Consider the following 14,642-nt stretch of genomic DNA (forward strand, 5'->3'; position numbering starts at 1 on the left):
AAATGTACGAGAGTATGCGTTTGGAGCGAAAGCCTGAGATCATAGACTGGTAATTCGCATTATTTTAGGACATCTTCAAAGCGTACGAACGATGTCACGTGATGTGTACTAGCGAAGTATACGCGTAAAGAAACAGACAACCTCAAACTTCTTGGCAGATTAAAACTGTGTGCCGGACCGAGACACCGAAATCGGGACCTTTGCCTTTTAATTTGCCAAGACGTTTCGTATTAGCGCACACTCTTGCTGCAGAGTGAAAATTTCATTCTGGGAACAGACAACCCGGGTGCTCAAAATTCGTTCATTCCTGTCATTGGAGAATGAACCGAATTATCTTCGTTTAAAAAATAATTTCAGGCTACAGAGGAAGAATTCCTGAAACTGATACTTCACAGATACAAGTGTTTTTTGAGGGCGAACATTGTCCTCCTTAAAGCTGGTATCGACATAAGCCCCAGTAAAGATACAACACGAAGGACTCATGATATCTTTCACGTACTACTGTGACTTCGGGATCCCCAAATCACTACCCGAGGCGAACTCAATTCATACCTGGTCCTCCCCACACAAAGACACTGTGGATAACTCAATTATGTCTCTTCAGTACATTAACACAAATATACTCTCCCCTCGTAATAGCCATAATCGCAGACAATGTTCATCCGATGTAGTACAGAACCGAAATTTATCGCTGAAAACGATGTGAATACACTTATCAGCAGTCCGTGGTTCACAAGTACGGCATCACTCCAAAGGCAGCCATGGCGGTTAAATCGTCTAGCTACTAATGGTCTCCATCCTGTGGTGCAGGACGGCACCGTATGTTGTCGCGAGTTCGTTACTTGTGCCGGGTTGGCAGGTGCTGATGTGAAAAATTTACGACGAACTCGGTGCACTGGAGGACAACCCTTGATCATGCGTGTCGTTCCTCATGTTCCCATTCGGTCCATTGTTGGCTGGCCACATCCAGGCCCACGAAGATGCCCATTTTCAACTAAGTCAACTGCTCTTAAGGGTTTCTCATGCAAGCAAACAGCACAACTGCCGGACCTTCACAATTCTCACCAACCATCTGACATAGTACATACCCATTAAACACTATGCGCACGTCTGTGTGTGTGTGTGTTCGTGTGTGTGTTTATTTTCATACCGATCAGAGGTGGAGGTGAATACGTGTAGGTTAAGATATGGTTCAAATGGCTCTGAGCACTATGGGACTGAACATCTTAGGTCATAAGTCCCCTAGAACTTAGAACTACTTAAACCTAACTAACCTAAGGACATCACACACACCCATGCCCGAGGCAGGATTCGAACCTGCGACCGTAGCAGTCCCGCGGCTCCGGACTGCAGCGCCAGAACCGCTAGACCACCGCGGCCGGCGTTAAGATATGGTTGTGTGGAATATGGTGTACTTTTGGAGGCAGCTGGGTGGAAATAAGTGGGTGGGTGTGGCCTTTTTTTGAGGGGAGGGGGGTTATTAAGGAGAGGAATGAGATTTAAGATTACCTGTTGAGATTTTTGTCTAATCTGTTATCAGTTGGTGTATACACTGACTACTGATCATGGCTATCTGGTCACTTAACAGTAGTCTCTTTTTTGCACTTATGTATCGGTTCGCATGCGACAGCATGCGCTTACCTGATGTGTTCCAAAACGCCGCGCAGAAAAACGGGAATCTGCCGGGGCTCATACCTCGGGTTCTATTGGTGATGGAAAAGGAAGGTCAAGTGTTTTTGTTAGCCCTTGGACTAGGGACCATTTGCTATACGCAACAAAAGCATCGTCTTAATGTCACTATCGTACAATGCAGGTTCAACGCATGAATATTACGCACTTTCTCTTGCTTAGGCAAATGGATCAAATAATTTAGTTCTTTTTGCGTTTGATGTGGTCTACAGTGGGCTTTACAAGGCTATGGAGGCATCATTAGTTCATAGACGGTTCTTAGAAAAAAAACCAAAATAAGACGTTTTCATCACTTCTCGTATCAAAACCGAGCCGACAATTCCACGACGGCTATGCACAGAAAATAGCTGAAATTTTTACAATGTATTCCTAAGATCTTTATCTCGAACAACCTTAAACATTTGATTTTTATCGGTTTCCGAAATACAGAGGTTCAGAGTTACCCAACATGTATACGTAACATACGCGCGTAAAATCCTAGGTTGGGCGAAAAAGCTGATAACGTGACGTAGCACAGAGAAATAATGTGTAAAGTGACTCCGTTTTCATCAGATGGGTTCTGGGAACTCCATGTTGTAGTACTGAAGAAAATGCAAAACTTTGGTATACGCAAACCCGGTTTGAGGTGTACAATTAGTTTTGCGTTATTTCAATTTTACATAAGTAACTATCTATCTAAATTTTACTGAACCATAAAAATATTTATCATATGAATGACATGCCCTGCTGTGGCAGGGAAAAGAAGGAAACCAGCTAGAAAACTCTACCATCGGAGCACAAAAAGGCGAATATGCTCCTGTTTAAAAGACTCTGTCTGAAAAGTGGGGTCCCAGCTGGCACATTCTACGTTCATCAGCATCTTTAAAAATTTTCACACAATTTTTGTGATGCGAACATATTTGCGCTTTTTTATGCTGAGAGAGGAGTAGGCATTGGCGTAGGAAACAGAAGGACAAGTAAAAAATAATGGAAGATGGCGGACAGTGGTTGTGGTACACAAATAGCGAAGGAGACAATGGCAGTGTCAGAGGAATGGACTCAGTGGCAGTAGAACACAGATGACAGTGACAAAACAGTGCCAAGAAAAGAGTAAAGGAGAGAATGTCAGTGGGAGAGGAATAAAGAGACGGAGAGAGTGGAAGTGGATGTGAGCCAATGATAATGAGAGACGAAGGAGAGAGCGATAGTGACTGTGGGAAGAGACAGCAGTAGTGGGAATGAATGAATGAGATAGTAACAGTAAGAGAGAACAAGAGGGAGACAGTGAAGCCGAGAGGAGAGAGGAGTAGTAGTAAGACAGAACGAAGGATACAGTGGCTGTGAGACACGAGACAATGACAGTCAGAGAGACGCGAAGAGAGAATGATGGTGAGCTGGGCTGAATAAGTGAGTGAGAATGAGCAAGTGGGAGTGGATGGGTGTGAGCTGTGAGCTATTTACAGCGATGGACTAGTGGATGTGAGCGAGTTACAGTTAGGGGAGATGGTCTGAGTGAGAGGCGAGTTGCATGTTAAATTGAGCGCGAATATTTTCTCATGCGAAAATATTTGGGAAAACTTTTAAAGCTGCTGAGGAAGGTATGATGAAGCAGCTGGTTCCTCACTTTTCAGAGCCTTTTAAACAGGAGCACATTCGCCTTTTTTTGTGCTCCGATAGGAGCGTTTTTCCGCTGGTGTAACAGTTTACTTGCAAAGCTAGCAGCTGGCTGTTATTATATAAATTATTTTCATCTTTTTCTCTCTTATAGTTGCCCGATAGAGCACTTAAGGGAAATAAGTTAAAAGCCAGCTACAATAAGCGCACACACACACACACACACACACACACACACACACACACACACAAGCGAGCGCGTTCGGACACACATGAACACAGAGACAAAAAGAGGGCACATAAAATCGGTAATGTTGGCGCCACTTTACAGACAAATGGCACACCGGACACCAAGAGTAACACATGAAATTATGTTTACTGTTAAAGTGGCACCAATTACGGTGAATTTATAATTTCAGCCACAGTATAAATAAAGAGTTTAGTGGATCACAGAAATTTCTGTCTTCAACATGCTGCCGCGCGGAGTGGCCGCATGGTTTGAGGCGTCATTTCACGGATTGCGCGCCCCTCCCAGCGGAGGTTCGAGCCCTCCCTCGGGCATGGGTGTGTGTGTGTGTTGTTCGTAGCATAAGTAGTGTGTAAGTCTAGGGACCGATGACCTCAGCAGTTTGGTCCCTTACGAATTCACACACACACATTTCAACATGCTGAAAACACGGAAAAGAACTGAAAAAGAGCTACTGCCTGTCACCAAATGAGCGAATGTAGCACCGTCGTCCAGAAATGACACTTACGTAAGTAAGTACCCCTGTATTGTACGTTAAAATTTATTTGTGAATATTATTAATCTAAAATCTTTAAACGAACGTAATGTAACATTCCACGACACCCAATGATGATGCCTTGTTAATTAAGATGAAACGCGTCTTAACGATTAAATACATTCATCTGTAGCTTGCAAAAGGTGTTTTAGTTGATAGAAATTACCACACTTGATCGCGGCTACATCGTTGGCGTTAGCCACTTTAGGAAGATCTTCGTGGTCGTGTAAGGACTGGGAATTTTATGTTGCACTCGCAGTATCATAGGTGCAAGACCCTATCTCAATTTGGGGAAACCCAACACCATCTGTATCTCCTACTGTGGTGATGATGGCAGTGATCGTCGTCGGCCAAAGCCAATTGTAACAGCGCATAAACAGGCCACAGCACCAAACTTGACAATTCGATGTTAGACGGAAACAATGAGTGAGTAGCCATGTCACCCAGAACACAGATGTAAAAATCACTGCCCCACACGTATTCCTCCTACCGCTGCTCATCGGAGGACACACAGACTGATGAGGGTGCAGGAACAATGGCAATGGACTCGCGAACCATGGAAAAGGTGTCTGTATCGGTTTGTGACGGTCAGTGCTGAGAGTAGCGCGCAGGAACATAGAAAACATGAGGCCATGTATCCAGCGTGCTAACAGCGCATCAGTGGTGCAGGTGGTGGAGATCTGGGCGCTGTGCACATGACATGAGATGAGACAGACCACCCGATACATTTGCCATCGCCTCTCAGAGACGAACGATACAGGAACCCATTCTCCAATCAAGTCCACTGTTCGAGAAGTCCTCTTACTCCTATGTCAAAACAGTGCATTATACAGTATACTGGAGCATGTACATGTAAAAACTATGTACCCAGAGTATCTGTAAGTACACCGCCGTGCCTTACACACATCTCTCTGCGTCTCCATGTCTTACTTCATATCTTAGAAATGTCTCAGGAGTTTTTTTTTTTTTTTTCTTCGAAAGGCTTCGTCAACACTTTCGCGTAATTCTTCAGCACTGTTGTATCGGCGTTGGTCCACATGCGACTTCACTGTTCCCCATAATGAGTAGTTCGCCGTGGTAAGGTCCGAACACCTACTGTGATGACATCCGGGCCCATATGATGAAGAGAGTTGCCTTCTAACTCTTGTACGAAATGGAAATTTTCCTTAAACCAGAGAACCATCCTCCTCCTGTGTGAACTGCAAGGAATCGGACATTCATCAGAAAATAGCACCCTACAGGGAGACATGGCACTTGCAAATTGGGCCAATTAAGCTGTTTCCTGCTACATGTAGTTATAAGACAATTCATCCATAAACATAGGTCTTAATGCTGAATTTTTTGTGGGTGTGGTTATACATTGTTGGTGGCAGTACTTGAAATTAAGCATCTCTTTTGGAATGGATTTCGTTGGAGGCTCCTCATTCATTGCGTAATGGCGTCACACGTTTCCTGTCGTTTTCTTAAGGGGTTATGGGGAATTCTCAGATACACTGCACATCTGTTAGTTCGCCTATGGTTCCTTGCAGGTGAGCCGTATTTTCTGTTATACACTGAAGAGCCAAAGAAACTGGTACACCTGCCTAATATTGTGTAGGGCCCCCGACAAGCACGCATAAGTGCCGCACCATGACGTAGTATGGACTCGAATAATGTCCGAAGTAGAGCTGGAAGGAATTGACACGATGAATCCTGCTGGGCTGTCCATAAATCTGTAAGAGTACGATGGGGTGGAGATCTCTTGTGAACAGCACGTTGCAAAAGATCCCAGATATGTTCAATAAAGTTCATATCTGGGGAGATTGGTGGCCAGTGGAAGTGTTTAAACTAAGAAGAGTATTTCTGGAGCCACTCTGTAGCAATTCTGGACGTGTGAGGTGTCACATTGTCCTGCCGGGTCTGCCCAAGTCCGTCGGAATGCACAATGGACATGAATGGCTGCAGGAGATCGGACAGGACGCTTACGTACGTCTCACCTGTCAGAGTCGTGTCTAGACGTATCAGGGGTCCCATATCACTCTAATTTCACACGCCCCACATCATTACAGAGCCTCCACCAGCTTGAACCGCCCCCTGCTGACATGCAGGGTCAACGGATTCATGAGGTTGTCTCCATACCCGTACACGTCCATCCGCGGATACAATTTGAAACGAGACTCGTCCGACCAGGCAACATGTTTCCAGTCATCAACAGTCCAATGTCGTAGTTGACCGGCCCAGGCGAGGCGTAAAGCTTTGTGTCGTGCAATCATCAAGGGTACGGAGTGGGCTTCGGCTCCGAAAGCCCACAACCACGAAGTTTCGTTGAATGTTTCGCACGCTGACACCTGTTCACTGAAATCTGCAGAAATTTGTGGAAGAGTTGCACATCTGTTACGCTGAACGATTGTCAAGAGTCGTCGTTGATCCCGTTCCTGCAGGATCTTTTTCCGGCCGCAGCGATGTCGGAGATTTGCTGTTTTACCAGATTCTTGATATTCACGGTACACTCGTGAAATGCTCGTACGGGAAAATCCTCACTTCATCACTACCTAGGAGATGCTGTGCCCCATCGCTCGTGCGCCGACTATAACACTGCGTTCAAACTCACTTAAATCTTGATAACCTACCATTGTAGCATCAATAATCTATCTAACAACTGCGACAGACACTTGTTGTCTTATATAGGCGCTTACGACCGCAGCGCGTTATTCTGTCTGTTTACATATCTCTGAATTTGAATACGCGTGTCTATATCAGTTTCTTTCACGCTTCAGCATATGATGTATCTTCTCAGCTCAGGAAATGGCGAAATAATTGAGGAAAACAGTCTACGGACATGAGATTCTCCCTTCTTGCCAGGTTCAAAATGGTTCAAATGGCTCTGAGCACTATGGGACTTAACATTTGAGGTCATGAGTTCCCTAGAACTTAGAACTACTTAAACATAACCAACCTAAGGATGTCACACACATCCATGCCCAAGGCAGGTTTCCAACCTGCGACCGTAGCGGTCGCGCGGTTCCAAACTGAAGCGCCTAGAACGGCTCGGCCACATCGGCCGGCTCTTGCCAGTTCACCAGATGTCAGTCCTCGTGAGCACACGTGGGGCCCATACAGTGGGGTGTGCCCGACTGGGACTATTCGCCGCGAGTGGTGGCTGGCGGTTGAGCGGTTATGGATCAGATTGGCCCTTCAACCCTTTCCGTGTGTCGTACCCTATCACTGCGCCAGGCCGTCGCTACACGATTCTAGGTACAGCTCTGTAAATCAACTTCTCGCAAGTGTAATATGACTAATGTGAGTAGATCGGCGCGAAGCCAAGAGTTGTAAAAAGAATGGACCTGGTATTGTCCCGCGTGGTCAGACCGGAAGACAAGCGTTTCGTACGGTCAGCGTGCGGCATAGCGGCACACTGGCTACAGTTAGGCTGCGAGAAGACACGTGTCGGTGCGGGGGCAGCGAACGCAGTAAATTAGCGCGTCGCGTCGCCGTCTAGATGGCGAGCCGGCGATACGATAGCCATCGCGGCCATAGCGGCGCCGCGGTACGCCGCCTGTCGGCTCCACTCGGCCGCGCCCTCGCCACTTCAAACGGTTCCGCCCGAATTACCGAGCTCTCCTGTCCCTGTGTGACAGCGCCGCTGCTGCAGTTCTTAAAATATGCACGATCCCGCACAGGCCCTACTGCTACACTTTTCCCTCTCTCCTTCTTCTTTCCTCCGGTATTTCTGGTCCGTCTATCTCTTTCTTGATCTTTGTAATGATCTCATTCCTATCGTTCATGTTGTTGTTGTTGTTGTTCAGTCCGAAGACAAGTCTGATGCTATTTGAAGGATTAACAAAAATGGTTCAAATGACTCTGAGCACTATGGGACTTAACTTCTGAGGTCATTAGTCCCCTAGAACTTAGAACTACTTAAACCCAACTAACCCAAGGACATCATACACATCCATGCCCGAGGCAGGATTCGAACCTGCGACCGTAGCGGTCGCGCGGTTCCAGACTGTAGCGCCTAGAACCGCTCGGTCACCCCGGCCCTCAAGGATTAAAACCACGACGACTAGGTCATTAGGAGCGAACTCATTTATCGAGGTTTGGCTTGGGCTTTCCAAGCGTGTCTCTCGTCCTCGAAAAATTAATTACAAATTGTAAATAGTCAAATAACATACGAAATTCATAACAGTTTAATGAAAATGCACGTGTTTTTTTTTTCATTATATTACCTCTCCAGTGTCATAAATTAAATAATGTGACCAGTGATGAAAAAAAAATAGACTACGAAATAAGGTTTAGCGGAATTCGAAGCGTCACCTCATCCATGACCCTCTTCCAGAGCGCGAATGCTAACTACTCGGTCATAATTACTCCTTACGGACGGCACCTTCGCACAGAGACATCAGTTACATAACAGACGCGCAAAAGTACTCTTGCGATTTTCTGGGAGTAGTGCACCTTACTACTTCCACATTATGTTTTTTTAATGGACTACTAAAGGTGTACAAAGTTTGAAGTACATTTGTGATCCCAACGTCGTGGCCTTCCCTTGTAAAAAAGACGTGAGGAACCTAAATGTGGATGTCCGTACGGGGATTCGAGGCTCGCTTTTCTCAAATGCAGTGGTACCTAACCTAGGGGTAATTACCCCCTGAGTGGTAAAATGATATTTTCTGAGGGGTAGAAACTAAATGGTTTGCTTGCGTTTCGGTTACGGAACTAATTTTTTTTTAAATCACTACTATTATCACTATAAGACTGTGCTAGTGATTACATAAGCTACCAGTAACTACATTTTTTAAAATACAGCATTAGCGCGTGATAAAATGTGGTGGACATAACCAGCGAGTGAAACAAATGTATGAACATCATCTTCCTGACATAGTCCAACCACTACACACATACTTTGTACCTTGCATCTTTGACGGTAAAATTGCGACATGTACCTCAGATATGACTAAACGTTTCAAAAGAATGCCTTCTTCCCAATGGACCAAAAATTGCTTAGTTATTCACTTTGCAACAGTAAACGAACTGATTCGCAACAGCACAGTAACTATGTGATACGTACTACACCTCTGTATCACTGTAATTGTTAGTGGCAGTGGTCAGACACAAAGCACTGGCAGCCTGAAGTCTTCCAATCAAGCAAGTGATTTACGAACATTAAGTTTAGTGCACACAGTTTCTCTTGGTCGAATTTAAACGGCTGCACAATGTATGGCTGTCGCTAGGGAGAAGAGTGGTGTAGACGAAGCATGTTTTGCAACAAATGTGTACCCTCAGCGTCGATAGTTAGCTTTTTTCTCTGAGAAGGAGTTGTACGCAGCACTCGCGATGCACTGACAATCGTTCCATCACAATATACAAAAGATCGCTAGAAATAAGCAGTGCCAATTGTCTCATTGGGACATTAGTTCGTAGTTTAATGAAACACCTACAAAAACTAAATATCATTTATCTTTCCTCATTTTAAAAATAAAAGTGTTGAAAGGAAATTCTTCTTCATTCTAAAGTTTAGTTAGACACTAATGTTCATGACGGTAGGGGAGGGGCGGGGTAACAGCTAATATCTGATTACACACGGGGTAATGGTCTCAGGAAGGTTATGAGCCACCGCTTTAACTCGAGCTTTAAATACTACGACATCCCGTTCTGTGTCGAAACGAGATATGTAACGGTACGCCAACTGTAAGAAGCTTCATTCACTACTCCGTTCTGGAGACACAGTCTATTTCCATTATATGTTAACATCCAAACGTTTGTCACTTTCGCATGCCACCTTTAAGTCGGCGAGTTATCGATACGAATCACAAATGACATGTTCTGTTCATATCTATGGCAGCGTTTGTTGATGTAGGTGAGATTTACTCTTTCGGCAGCCCTTAGTCCTGTCATCCGTGTTTAGCCTGCATTTTGTACTCCATGCACGGCCGCTCTGGAAATAGCTAAGGAAAAACACAAGCAAGAATTTTACTCCCACTAATGAACTTTGGAAACGACACTCTTGCATTCTTTGTCTGAAGGTCTTTATTTTTCCGTTTCCAAGATGTGGAGACTGTACAAAATAATTAACAGTATAGTGTAAATAACACGTAGTTTCGCTTTTGGGATGTACTGATGAGATTATGGACGAGTATGACATGAATGGGAAGGACAAGGTGAATCATGTTCTGGCTCAAAGGATAGCCTTCTTAAAAGTACTGAGGAGCTGCAGACATTGCTGCCTCCTTCAGACTGACGAATCGTCATCATTTATGCCGTACGCATTCTACTGAGCACATGTAGCTTATTCAACACTTGGTCCAGAATGACTGTAAATTAAATTTTTGGCGTTGTAACAGGAAACAGTTCTTCAAAGATTTGAAAACCTCGCGTCTCATTTAATGTGTAGGTGGTATTCAGTGTTGATTTAATAACTTAACGCAACATGCCAGTGAATATATTATGCCCCCGACTCCGTTCATAATCAGTCCTGTGCCTTACTCGTGTGTCATAATGGCGACTGAGATGGTAGCATTTCCCTCTTGTGTCGTGTTTCACTTGTAATGAATAGGAATTGAAAGTGCTGTGGTATAAAACAAGATCTATCCGAGTGAATTAAATTATATGTATGCTCTGCATGATTGACATCCGAACTATAATAATATCATAGTCAGCTCAAATCCTGGAAGTGGTCGTATTTGGTCGTCAACAACAGAGGTGTTAGCGTATATTTCTTGACCATCAGTCTGTATGCCAATGCACTGACAAATCTCTCCTCTGTTACAGACTGACGATATGAGGCATAATCCACTTGTCGGAAGAGACACGAAGCTCGGCTAGCCCTGCCGGCACTGCGTTTAACCATCTCGATTCTATCATCATCATCATCATCTTCAACAAAAACAACAACATGATTAATGTCGAAATTCGTAGTCGGTTCGAGATCCAGCTTGTCGCGCAGAGTGGCCGCACGGTTTGAGGCGCCATGTCTCGGATTGCGCGGCCTCTCTCGCCGGAGGTTCGAGTCCTCCCTCGGGCATGGGTGTGTGTGTTGTTCTTAGCATACGTTAGCTTAAGTAGTGTGTAAGTCTAGGGACCGATGACCTCAGCAGTTTGGTCCCTTAGGAATTCACACTCCCACATTTTCGAGATCCAGCTTGTAATATTTCTGGCTCTGACAGTCATAATATGCACTACAAAGTTTCACTTTGCAATTGAAAAGGAAAATATTAGCTGATGTATGACGTAAGAGGTGGAGTGAAGTGAAGACGTATTTTCATTTATTAATAGTTCTTTAAATACGGCTAAGATTTTGTTGGCAATAACACTGGCGATCCTCTCAAGAGTGAACTCTTGTACATTACATTCAGATTCTTTTCATAAGTAATCTTCTGTAACAACTTTAGTATTAAGAAGTGCAGACGAAGCACTTCATGTGCCATCGTCTCACGCCACAATTCGCACTGATCAGGCGCGTTTAGAGAGCTGAATGAAACATAGGTCTGTGTCGAGCGGCTGTAGAGTACGGTTCTAGGTGGTGGAGGGGGGCGGGGGGGGGGGGGGGGGGCAGCGCAAGATTAACTTTGTAGCTGCGCGCTGCCTATGTAATTATGTAAATGAACAACTTGGCGAGGAATGTAGAGCGAAGAAGTGTATATAGGAAGTTTGTTTTGATATGTGATTGTGATTTCTACAAAGTATTCTACGATCAAGGACAGTAATTGTTACGTAGTTGAACTGTTTTACATGTGACACTGTAGGCGTATATTATGACAGTTGTTTGCAGTGAATAAAAGCCATTGGCATCTCTGACCACATTCGAACATTCATTTAGTAGGATAGAGAGCCTTTTCCCACTCGCCTCACGTCAAGAAACACAAGTCTACAAGCTGAGTCCTACTTCTGCACTGGGACGAGGACGTGTTTAAAGACACTGGGTACGTGGACGATCTTGGGAAGTGTGTGTTCTGCCTTCATACGGCCGAGTATAACTAGGCCCCTCACACGTTCTGCATCAACAATAAAAATGTGGCCAATCAAGTGCAATCTGTGGTAACAGACAGCAGGTGAGTGAGCTTACGTCGTTCGTCCAAGCTTCACGCCTACGTAGTGTGTTTACATTTTGCGGCGTGCAGTTGCTGCTGTAGCGGTTATAAAGCTAAGTTCTCACAAAGTTATGTATGCACGGTTATACAGTAATTAAATTTAATAGTTTTCAGTGGTGTTTGGTGCTGTTTGTGGCGAAATTACGGTTTACTAAACTTTTGGAAACGTCCGCTCGCTGTGTTTTTTAGAGTTTTCTGTGCCTTGAAGTAGTTTAGCAAATTTCGAGCTTTAGTTTTCAGCTGACGTTTCTTATTGTTTTTAGTGAAATATTTCAGTAAAATTTTCATTCAGTGTTTTAACTTCGTTGAGTGTTTCAATGACCGTTTCAATTTTTGGTTTTAGCTAATAATTTAGTGAAGTTTTGTTCGTATTGGTATTATCTGTGGTGTAGTAGTTGCTTTCTTAGTAGACAGAGAATTTCTTGACCGCTATTGTAGTTCTATAAATAGTTCTACTGGTGTAACTGAACTTAGGTAAGGTAGAAGCATAGTTTTTTTTCAGTAACAGAAAAAATTTACCATGAGTGAGAAGTGTGGGCTCTGTCGTAGGTTTGTGAGTAGTGGGTTACGGTGTGGGATTTGTTCAAAGTATTTTCATTGGACGAAATGCAGTGGGGAAGCAAGTGGACATTCTAGCAAGATCCTCTCCTGGGAATGCAGAATCTGCAGTAGAAATAAGTTGATAGAGGAGCAGGAGCGTAAGATCTGTGCCGTTCAGGTGCAGTTACAACGCGCAAAGGAGGAACTAGGTAGGTTGAGGAGGGTGAAGGGTGTTGGTAATGGGAACTGACAGTTGGCAAGAAGGCAGCTAGGAGGAGGAGGTATTCAGGCAGTTATACTTTGCGTATATGCAATAGATTTGACCAACTGTCAGTGGAGAGGAGCCTCTTGTAGCTGCAGATGTAGGGAACATGCAGCAGTCCTCAGCAGTTAGGGGGCCTAGGTCAGTTACAATGTCTAAAAGAAAGAAGAAGGTTCTGCTGCTAAGCAGTTCGCACGCTAGAGGTGTGGGCAAGCAATTGCAGAAAGTGTTGGGGAGTGGGTACCAGGTCACCAGCACTGTGAAGGCTAGTGAAGGGTTGGCTCAGGTGGCTGACAGCACAGGGGAGTTACGTAGGAATTTTACAAAGGAGGATCAGGTAGTGATAGTGGGTGGTGTAGGGACAGTCTTGATAGGGACGGGGAATATGATGTAAGTGGTCACCTGGTAAAGATAGCTACTCAAACTGGAGGCACTAATCTGCATTTCGTCCAACTGTTTCAGTGTCATGATTGGCCTCATCTTAATGCGGCCGTTAGGCGCGTTAACTTGGGGTTGGAGAGGGCGCTGGTGGCAGAGGGCATGGGTCACATTTCAGTGGTGCCAGTTGGGTCTATCAGTAGATTGGGTTTCATTAGGCATGCCCTGCACCTCAATAAGTATGGGAGGGAGAGGCTGGCAAAGCTTATAGGTGACACAGTAGTGGGTTGTGGTGGGATTACTGATGGAAAATTTCTTGTAGTGGTTGGTGTTAGTGCCGCACCTTTTTTTAGACTGAAGTCAGATGACAGGAATACCTGCTTAAAGGAATTCCCTCTAACTAGGGGCTCACCTTCAGAGAAAGTATGTTTCCAAACAGAGAAGGAATAAGCATATTTCATCAAAATATAAGAGGTATTAGAGATAAAGTTAGTGAACTGCTTATGTTGACTCTGAAATTATTGGTACATCGGAGAATCACTTAAATAATTTGACAATTCAGAGGCTTCCTTTACCAGGATACAGATTAACTGGCTGTTTTTCTAGGATTTCCTTGCAGGGTGGGGGAGTGGCAATGTACGTAGAAAACAGTATTCCATTTGAGTCCATACACGTATCACGGCACTGCACTGAACTTATATTTGGATGGTGTGCAGGGGCAGTTGAATTTAGTGAAACTAAACTTCTAACTATTGTTGCTTATTGGACCCCTAACTTTGACTTCACAGCCTTTCTGCTCAAGCTAGAGAAGGTTCTTGATTCACTTTGTAGGAAGTACCAGAAATTAGTTATATGTAGTGACTCCAATACAAATTTTGTATATGATGGTGCAAGGAAAAGGATGTTGGTAGATCTCCTAAACTCATATGATCTGATGTAGATACTGTCTTTTCCAAACAGGGTATAGGGGAACAGTGGCACAGCCATAGACAATATTTTTATTCATTCTTCATTACTAGATGGGCCTTCAGTTCGTAAAAGGGTTTTATATCACACGATTTGCTATCAAATGTACAGTTCGGCTTTAGAAATTGTTTAACTACTGAAAATGCTATATTTTCTTTTCTCTGTGAGGTATTGGATGGGTTAAAGAAAAGGTTTCGAACACTGGGAATATTTTTTTATATAAATAAGGCATTTGATTGTGTTGATCACAAAATATTGCTCCAGAAGTTGGACCATTACATAATACGGGGAGTAGCTCACAATTGGCTCAGCTCTTACTTTAGCAACAGACAGCAAAAGGTCATTATTCACATTGCTGAGAATGGC

The sequence above is a fragment of the Schistocerca cancellata genome, chromosome 7 (genome assembly GCF_023864275.1).
Source record: "Schistocerca cancellata isolate TAMUIC-IGC-003103 chromosome 7, iqSchCanc2.1, whole genome shotgun sequence".
NCBI lineage: Eukaryota > Metazoa > Arthropoda > Insecta > Orthoptera > Acrididae > Schistocerca > Schistocerca cancellata.